Source organism: Lactuca serriola, chromosome 4, assembly GCF_051521515.1.
Source record: "Lactuca serriola cultivar US96UC23 chromosome 4, Lser_US96UC23_V15, whole genome shotgun sequence".
NCBI classification, from domain to species: Eukaryota; Viridiplantae; Streptophyta; class Magnoliopsida; order Asterales; family Asteraceae; genus Lactuca; species Lactuca serriola.
In genome coordinates this window covers 306,504,185-306,514,662 of record NC_136411.1, presented here as the reverse complement: position 1 = coordinate 306,514,662, position 10,478 = coordinate 306,504,185, and positions in this window count along the sequence as shown.

Here is a 10,478-nt window from a genome sequence, read left to right as displayed (position 1 = left end):
CAAGTGTAAGTCGGTCTTTTGTGTCATCATCTTTTTGTCGTGGTTTTAGTATTGCACGGGAGGCCTTGATCAAGCCATTGAGAGTCTCTATACCTAATGAGCATGCGGTCTTTACTACTTACATCTATCGGGGTTGTGTACTAGGGATTTTTGGTGTTGGGTATCCGATAGATCTTAGCACTATTGCGATGAGAGATGTATGTGTTACCGTTGGTATGGATTGGTTGAGCTGGTTTGGGGCTCTAATTGACTGTGAGCGGTAGTTGGTAATGGTTTGAGATCCTAGTAGGGGAATGCTAACCATATGCGGTGAGGGTACTAGGCCAGGATTAGCTTTTTGTTATGCTGTCAGGGCGAGGCAATGTTTACAGCATGGGAGTATGGGTTATCTGGCATATGTAGTGGATACTTAGTTTGATGAGAAGAGATCACAGCATGAAACTTGAATAAATCTTTTGGCATATAATATAGGGGGCTAGAAATCCACAGACAACATTTTTGAACTTCCAAACCAAAAGAAATGCAACAGGAAATGAAATGTTACGCTTTAATAGAATGAATTTTGTAGTATTCTACCCTATGGTAGATCGATGGTCTTGTTCCACTTGACTAAATCTATCTTACCTTCGATCCATCGTTGTCCATCCAAGCCAGCCCATAACAAAATGTTAGACTGGCTGGCACAACCGAATTTGTTTAGGAAAAGGAAAGCCCAACGACCGATCACTCCCGCCCCCAAATGCAGACACCAGAGAACCGCCAGGGATAGGATTGTAGTAAAGCCATTACTGTGGAGAATTAAGTTGGGAACGACAGAATTTGGATGATCTGGAATATAATTATGACATTAACGAGATATATAGATCTGATCAGGCTATATCTTGTAGCTGCTGGGAGAAGGAAGGAAAGTAGGGTTTCCTTTCAGGACCGGAGAAGGTAACACTCTAGGCGGGATGCCAGGTTTCGCCTACGCTACGGTTTCACAAGATTCAAACTTCTTTGTTCAACCAAAGAAAAAGAGTTCCAAAACAAGAGGGAATGTACTTTCATCCCTAGGACCGCCCCGTCTAAGCACTTGGGGCCTCCGCTGCTTCTTCTATTTATACTTGCCCATCATAACCCTTGCCCTATGTTATCCAGTTTCAACTCTGGACCATACCGCAACTGTAACATCCGGATTCCCAGGTATATTATTTTTTTCATTTAATTTTTGGACTTGTGGAGGAACTCGGCGAGTTGGTGCCAAGACACATCGAATAGGGTCACGGATGTTCATCCGGATTCACGTCCGGACTCGGCGAGTCCACGCTGTTTAATGAAGCCCTAATTTCCAGGGTTTGGGACCTATTTAAAGGCCCTTATGGCCATCAATAGCGGCTACCACACCCCAGAGAGAGACCTAGATCGTTTGTGAGGTAAAGAGTGGCCATTGTTGATCATTTGTTGGTGTAAATTGAAGGAGAAGGTGATCAAGGCAAGACAAGGCTGAAGGAAGTGCAAATCTAGTGATTTCAGAGTTCAAGGGCTTCATATTGAGGTATTCCTTCGGACTTTCTCCAGTTTTGGGTGGTTATTCATATTGTTAGGGTTTTCACACCCTTTGGAAGATGATTATGTAGAGTATTTGGTCCCTACTCGATTTTGTGCCTTGGATCTGGACTCAAAGAGGTCCATAGACCTTAACCCTTGGAGCTTTATGAGTCATTTTGGGGTTATTGGACTTAGGTTGCCATTTTTCGGACTAAATCACCATTTGATGCCATTTTGTTGATATATAAGCATCAAGATTCGGACTTTACGTGAGATTCATGCTTGGGAAGGCTAGATCTATGGATTAGGGGCACAAATCTGACCACAGGAGGTCAATAGAGTTTGTGCATGGCATAAACTCGCCGAGTTGTTCTTGAGACTCGGCGAGTAGGGTTAGGGTTTCACGTAAATCACTCAGTGAGTAGATTTGCCAAGTTGGGGGATAACTCAGTGAGTTAGAAGGGGATTAGAGGACTGGAGTTCGAGGTGGTACTCGCCGAGTTGTTCTTGAGACTCGGCGAGTTGAGTCGGGGCGGCCCCACGATTCATGCCAGGTGTGACTCGTTGAGCATAGGGAGGGACTCGACGTACCAAGCAGGAAAAATAGTTAGTGGACATGTGTGTACTCGCTGAGTCGCCAGAGTGCACTCGACGAGTTGGGTCAAAGTTTGACCGTTGACTTTTGTTGACTTTTAGGGTTTGGTCAACAATGGGGTCTTTGAGTCAAGAGGGGGGTAAAATAGTCTTTAACCCTTCTGAGGGTGCCAATAGAGGGTTGAGTCTAGTCTCGAGAGTTATATTTATGAGAGTATTTACTTTATGTGAATAGGCGGAGGCTAGGAAATATTTCTACCAAGTCAGAGATTTACCGCGACGTATGAGGTGAGTCTTCTCACTATACTTTACCTACTGTGGTAACAAAGTTATGTGACAGAGTATTTTAGAGTTATATGCTAGTGTATTTGCATGTTATTTATGTGTTGTGCATTATTGTGATATGTGATATGCATGATTTAGAGTTACAGAGTAAGGACCTTCGGGTCCATAGAGTTAGGGCAAGAGGGCCCATAGAGAGTTGGGGCTAGAGGGCCCCACTACGACACATTGACCGAGTTATAGCCTCGAGTGGCTATTGTTGGGTTTTGAGCATTCTAACACTCCTAAGTGTACATGCAACCCTAAATACCTTGGATCTATGTTTTCTCTATTATACATGCAAATAAGAACATCCAAGGTATTATCCTAATCTAGCATACAAAAACAATGAGTGTAACAAGATAGAATACATACCTCTTTGATGTAGAAAGTCTTCATGAAGCTTGAGTGCCTAGCCCCAATAGTGTGGAAGCCTCAAATGGAATCACAATCACCAAAACACTTGGAATAACTTGAGAGAATTCTACAACTCATGAAATCGGCTAGCCCTTTTCCTTCACACTCTAGTGTCCGATTTTGGTCAAGAATAAGATGCTTATATAGTTAGGGTTACACCATGTAAACCCTAATTGACATGGCCTTTCATTTCCATGATCCATGGGTACAAATACACCATGGAGCATCCATGGACCATCCTATGGGTTTTAGCCCAACTTGATTATCCATGGAGCATTAGCCCACTATACAAGTATGGATGATTTACACAATCAACCCATATATTTAATTAGTCTTCTTTTGATCACTTAATTAAGCCTAGATTAATTCTTGATCAATACTAATTAAATAATCTTATTATTCTTATTATTAATATACTAGAACTTATAATATATTAATAACCATAAGTGTCTTATTTCTCTCATTATAGTCTATCCAAGTGCATGATGGTATGCAACCCAAATGGACCATGCTGGGTCGGGTCAAGTCTTACCAATTATAGTTATGGACTTAGACATTAATCCAACAGTCTCCCACTTGGATAAGTCTAAAACTATTATTGCGTATGACTTCAGGAACCAACTGGCGATCGTAGCTCTCAAAAGCTTTTGTCGAACTCTGACCTTGTAGATGAACTCTGACGTTTGTCAATGACTTGTCCATTAGATAAGGGATCATATATTCCTCCATTCTAGATATCATATGGACTGAGACATGGATTATAATCATTCTCTCTGTCCATTTGTTGTTTCCCGATTTTCGATTTATGACGACTGACTAATTGAACAAATCAAATCAGTCCTGGCCCGGCCGAGCACTTCCATTTGTCATCATCAAATCATCGAGGGGCCCACAGATATCGCTTTTATCCCGAAGGTAAAAGGAACGGATAAACTTCGACTCATATGGCTTGTTCTACTACTTGTTGAATCATACACAAAGGCACGTTTTATAGCACCGAGTTACCAAATGCGTTTTCGTGCAATCAATGTACTATCAACTCATAGTAACAACTCATATCTCTAGGTTTGAAGAATATAAGATATTATCGTCTCATGATCACTCGTGATAAAATCCATGAAGTGATTCCAATGAGCGCGGGTTGAATCCAATACTCAGAACTTATGAGCACTCATGAGTGTTGTAGCCCTTTGTCCAACACCTTAGACCTCTACAAGCCAACCCATGACAATCTTAATTCATATCTACTTCCAACATATGACCGACTGTGGATGGTTTGAATAACTTAGTCATTCCGGAAGAATAACCCAGTTTATTCGGGAAGTCAAAACATGCAAAATGAAACACAATAATAATTGAATCCAATATGGTATCAACTCTTTGAACATAAATAAAACACCTTTTATTTATCACCATATGATTACACATTATTCATTGTATACTGTTTCAGCTATCAACTTTATTCTTGAATTTAAAACAATAGTTGTCCCATGCTCCAAGCATGTACACTATGTTTTCTTAAACACTAGTCATGCCACACACCAAGTATGCATACTATGTTTGTCTATGATCTTTACTTTGTTACCTAGATCAATTGAACATAACATCAATGATTCTCTTTTCACAGTCCCAAATCCTTACTGCAAATGCAAGAATTCCAAATTCATGCCATTTACCGAAATCTGTTAGATTCCAAACTTATATGCATTGATCCTCTTGTAACGATTATGCACAAACTCACAAAGACTTGGCAACAATCATTACAGAGTATTCCAAAGGAGATCAACTCCTTGGAAACATCCTTCTTGCATTAAGTTTCCTTAATCTTACACAGATTGAAATTTCTAACTTTGAAACATTTCCAGATTCCATTTTGACTATCACTTCTGAACAAGAGTTGCCTCCTTACAGATTATGTCAATATGGTCCTTCCAGAATTATCACTATACTTCCAACTGTCCTTGAGCAACCAATCTTTGGTAAACCTTAGATTGTTCTCGACAATTGTTTAATCCTTTTAGTCATATCCAATTCTAAACCTTTTCCCTTCTTAATGCCCTAGGCATTTGGAAAATTTTTAGAAAGGATGAATATAGCACATGTAATCGATCCTATATCCGAAGCATATGGGACACGATTCATGATGTCTCACATAAAGACTAATCCAGTCTTTTGCTATAATATTTCCATTTCAATTTGCCAAGTTCTCATAATTCAGATTATGAAAGGGGATGCCGTAATCATAATCGAATTTAAGAACGCAAATAATGGACTCATATACAAAATTTCCTTATGTTGAGCCATTCCAACATGAAATTCATATATATCCTTGACTAAATGATTAAAACCTCACGATCTAAGCTTATAGATTTGAGATGAAGTATAATTTCCTCTCCCTTAATTATAGCAAAACAACTTTTTCAACCCCTGCAACCTCACGAATTGAAACTTTTTGTTTTCTATAATTAACATTGCTAACTTGCAATACTTATCATAATTATCATGCTCCCACTAACATGATGATTATTAGCATAATACTTATGCTCCCACTAGCTCTGACATGTATTCAGAAATCAGCTGACTTTCTTCCAAAGTTCAGATTTCTGATACTAGATTGTTTTGATAAAACTTTATCAAACTCATACACCTTCCCTTAGATAGCACACTTGTGTATATAAACAATTTCAAGAACTATGAAAAGGGATGCCGTAATCATAGTCTTGATTGTTTTGACCTTTGCCACTTCTCACAAGTCCAGGTTAGTGTGCTGGTAAACCACACACGCTCCACTAACGACTTTGAGAATGCAAATATCACAATTGTTATCTAGCTAAAATCTACTCAGTGAAAGTGTTTCCTCACCATCATTTTCATGAATCGGAGAGAAACCTTATGACACTTAGATTTGCTGGTGTATGTGTTCTTATCCATGTGAATTTTCATAACCATAGTCACAAGACAAGGATAATAACAAATCCAAACTAATATGGATTGAACTCAATCTTAATTTCTTGCCACCTGGCAGCGCAAGGGCCTGCCATTGCTTCCAAGTTGTTGAGCAACACATTGAGAAGTCTAAGAACTCATATGCAAAGCCAACTTTAACTGGAATGGGCACAGAATATGTCAACACGATAGGTTATAAACCTCAAGTCGTGTGCTAGTGAAGAAATTCAAGTTCAATTCTTGATTAGTTCTTGAGACTTGCAAGACCTTTAAGACTCCCACTGTCCTCTTGATCTATAAGACTCCCTTGTCAAACATCCAAGAGATAGTGCGAATTCTAATCAAGACAAAAACTTCACTCAATTGGCCTAAGTTGGTCTTTGTTTTATCCAAAACATCACAACTTACCAATTTCAAATGTACAAGAGTAGAAAACCTTTACTCTTACATTTGAGAAGTGTTTTAAACCTTCTTTTGAGACATGTCACTCAAGTTACAATCTTGGAGTATGACTCTAAGACTTGTATTGGAACGAAGTATGACTCATCTTCTTGATTTAACCATTTCAACAATTCAAGTTCCTTTTCTCAGTCATAAAAATGCACTAAGATTTTCCTTAGAGAACTAATTTTGATATGGTTTCTTAATCATTAAGATGATCACAAAACTGATACTAAAGTACTCTCCCATATTTTCAGATTTGAGAAACTTTTATCCTTCTGCCTAATTTGATTCTTCTTATTCGCTCTGCCATACATTGAAACCTTTTCCAATGTCTCAGAGTTACACTTAAGCTTGTAAGTATAATCATATTTACTGAGCTTTAGTAAACTATGACGAATAGTCTTATCAATCTTTTGTGGTGGACTTGACCAGTGCACAAGAATGTGTACTTGATCCCTTAGTCCTTCACTTGACTCACACATCCATGTGAACAAGTAACTACTCTTAATTTTCCAATACTTGAAAGTTCTCATTCATCATGCTATACAACTTGCATGATTCCAAGTTTCTATCCAACTGAAACTTGGGTGATGAGAATCTTTCCTTATTTGGTAAATTTAGACATTACCACAAATGAAAGAATAAATTTCATATAAGCAACATTTTTTCCACAAATGTCATTGTAAGGATATTTTAAAATAAATAAAATCAAAAATTTTCTTTTATTTTAAAACTTTGCAGAAAAACTTATCCTTACAATCCATATGAAAACTTGTTGTTATCTATTCCTAGGCAATATCTCATAACTCCTAAGAAGTAGCTCAAGAATCCGATTTTTCAAACTATGCGATAGAAATCCATCTATGCGATCAGATTCAGCATATTCTTTCCTTAAGTTCCTTTACTTTTCTTTGATTCTTAAAACATCAGCATGTGACCTAGTCACATCATGTATCAAGAATCTCAGAATAGAAACTTAACAGAGTTAGATAGTGGACTTTACCTGAAGTAGAGTCAAACTTATTGACTTTAACAACCTAAGGTAAATCTGGCAGATTCGTAACCAATGTCCCTTCCTTTGGCAATATAAACATATGGACCCTTTGATAATGGTACACGGGACTATCACAGACTTAGCTTTTCTCTTTACCATTTGGTCAACCGAGTTGACTATGGCCGATCCCTTTCCATTGGGAAGAGAATGCTTTTCTGGATTTCCTGTGTCACTATTGTCAATGTCCATCAAGTTTCAGGAAGTTGATCTTAGCAAATAGATAAGATCATTAAGGGTCTTGTCATAGTTTGTTTCATAGGTGTCCCAAAGGAACTCACTATGTGACTTAGAAAGTGATTGAACCACCAACTTTCTCAAGACTTTGACACCCAACTCTCCCGGCTTGTCAATATGTGAGTACATCTCCAAGATGTGTCCACACCTAGACCTTGCCTTGCCAATAGGGCTTGAGTGACCTTAAACTTTTTTTTTCAGAACATGTGGGTTAGGGAGAATAGTTGGAGGAGGTGAAAGAAGTATGATTTCCAAGGGACATCATCTTCATTTAGGAAACCTTGTTTCAAGAGATTTGGGAAGATCATAGGTGTCTAAAGCAGACATCTTTTGGGAGATATTCAAGATAGTTGATTTAAAATCCTTAATATGAAACCCAATATGAAATATTAAGGCTAGGACCCAACAAACTATTTTATAACTTAGAAGAGGTATGTCGTAATCCAAGCTATAAAATATTTGAAGGTAGGTGAATGACGATTCACCAATTTCCACCAAGATAAACGAAATGTGTTATTAGATTTTAATTGGTTTTGAAACTCCTAGATCTTTGAGATTCATTGAACTGTTCAAAGGCATGTTTCAATCTCGAGTGTGCCCTTCAGGTTTTGTGACTGGGATGCCAAGGATCACAAAACAAGGTGTGAAGTAACCATGCAAATCACTTGGTACCCTTAAGTGTTTACCCCTTAATCGATGTGCCGGTTAACCACACACGCTCCATCGATACTATGATAAATATTAAGTCACCCTTTACCTACCTTGTTAAGTCCAAGTTAGTGTGCCGGTTAACCACACACACTCCACTAACGACTTAGACAAAATGTAAAGTGTAATTTCATGGGTTAGCACCTTATTCACATTTTTCCTAAGTAACTAAGATTGGGTATTATTAAGAGTTTAGTTACTTAGTATTATCATTAATACTTTTAATGAAGGAGAATTATAGTCTTGTCAAACCCGTTCGGCTAACGACCCTCCACCAGTCAAGCAAGCGGTGGGTGAGAGTGGACACCCATTAAGTTGCCATTTTATAGGCAACAACCTTATACCCACCTTGTAGACCGGCTTCGTGAATGAGGCGTACTAGCGGTAAGACTGACTTTACTCTTATACATATATATATTATTAACTTATAATATTATAAAGTATAAGGGTTGAATTTTAACTTTTAAAATTCTAAGGGCTAACTTGGAATTAAAGTATTCATAAGGAAAACTTTTCAAATTCCAAAACTTGAGGGCAAGTTTTGAAACTATTCAAAACTAATTAATTCCATAACTTATGTGTTTAAAGTAGTTTTAATCCAAAAACTCTTCAAGTTCCATAACTTGAGGACAAGTTATGGAAGACATTAAAGTAATAAAAGAATTAACTTTTCTTTATTTTATAACTTATGGATTTAATTATGGTTACATATTTTTTCTTAAATGAAGTGACTCTTGAACTTCCATAACTTGAGGACAAGTTATGGAGTCATAAAACATTATTCAATGACACAAGACTCTTCATTTTGTAACCATTGCCAACTTTTATGAATTTTATGAGTCTTTAATGTGACTCTTCATGTAACTTGAGGACAAGTTACACAAACACATTTTATACTCAACTCTTAGATTAAAATGGATTGAAAACAACTATTTCAATTAACTTTTCTATTAATCTAAGCAACTCATAAGTACAAGATAATTCAAATCAAACTTTTTCATGTAATTAGTCTAAACCTTAAACTAATACAAAACATGAATCTATTGACAATTATCTTTGAAAATGGATTAGCATGAACATTACCACATCAAAAACAAGTTTATAAGTTCAAAAACAACTTAGGGTAATGTTCCTAGTCCAATTCCAGCCAAAAAAGTCGAGTTTATGCTGTCTGGGGGTCCAACTCTTTGAGTGCATGAACCAACTCGGCGAGTTGGATCGAATATATCACATTTTAGGCATGGACTCGCCGAGTCAGATGATCAGACAGCACCAAATTCGTTTTTTCAGCTTCTATTGCAGGTATAACATGAAAACAAGCCTAGGCTCTGATACCACTGTTGGGTTTTGAGCATTCTAACACTCCTAAGTGTACATGCAACCCTAAATACCTTGGATCTATGTTTTCTCTATTATACATGCAAATAAGAACATCCAAGGTATTATCCTAATCTAGCATACAAAAACAATGAGTGTAACAAGATAGAATACATACCTCTTTGATGTAGAAAGTCTTCATGAAGCTTGAGTGCCTAGCCCCAATAGTGTGGAAGCCTCAAATGGAATCACAATCACCAAAACACTTGGAATAACTTGAGAGAATTCTACAACTCATGAAATCGGCTAGCCCTTTTCCTTCACACTCTAGTGTCCGATTTTGGTCAAGAATAAGATGCTTATATAGTTAGGGTTACACCATGTAAACCCTAATTGACATGGCCTTTCATTTCCATGATCCATGGGTACAAATACACCATGGAGCATCCATGGACCATCCTATGGGTTTTAGCCCAACTTGATTATCCATGGAGCATTAGCCCACTATACAAGTATGGATGATTTACACAATCAACCCATATATTTAATTAGTCTTCTTTTGATCACTTAATTAATCCTAGATTAATTCTTGATCAATACTAATTAAATAATCTTATTATTCTTAATATTAATATACTAGAACTTATAATATATTAATAACCATAAGTGTCTTATTTCTCTCATTATAGTCTATCCAAGTGCATGATGGTATGCAACCCAAATGGACCATGCCGGGTCGGGTCAAGTCTTACCAATTATAGTTATGGACTTAGACATTAATCCAACAGCTATTATGTGTTAGAGTGGTATTTTGGGGAACTCACTAAGCATTTATGCTAACAATGTTATGTGTTATGTGTTTCAGGTACCAGTGATGATCGCAGGAAGGCGTCGGCATGATTCATACACACAC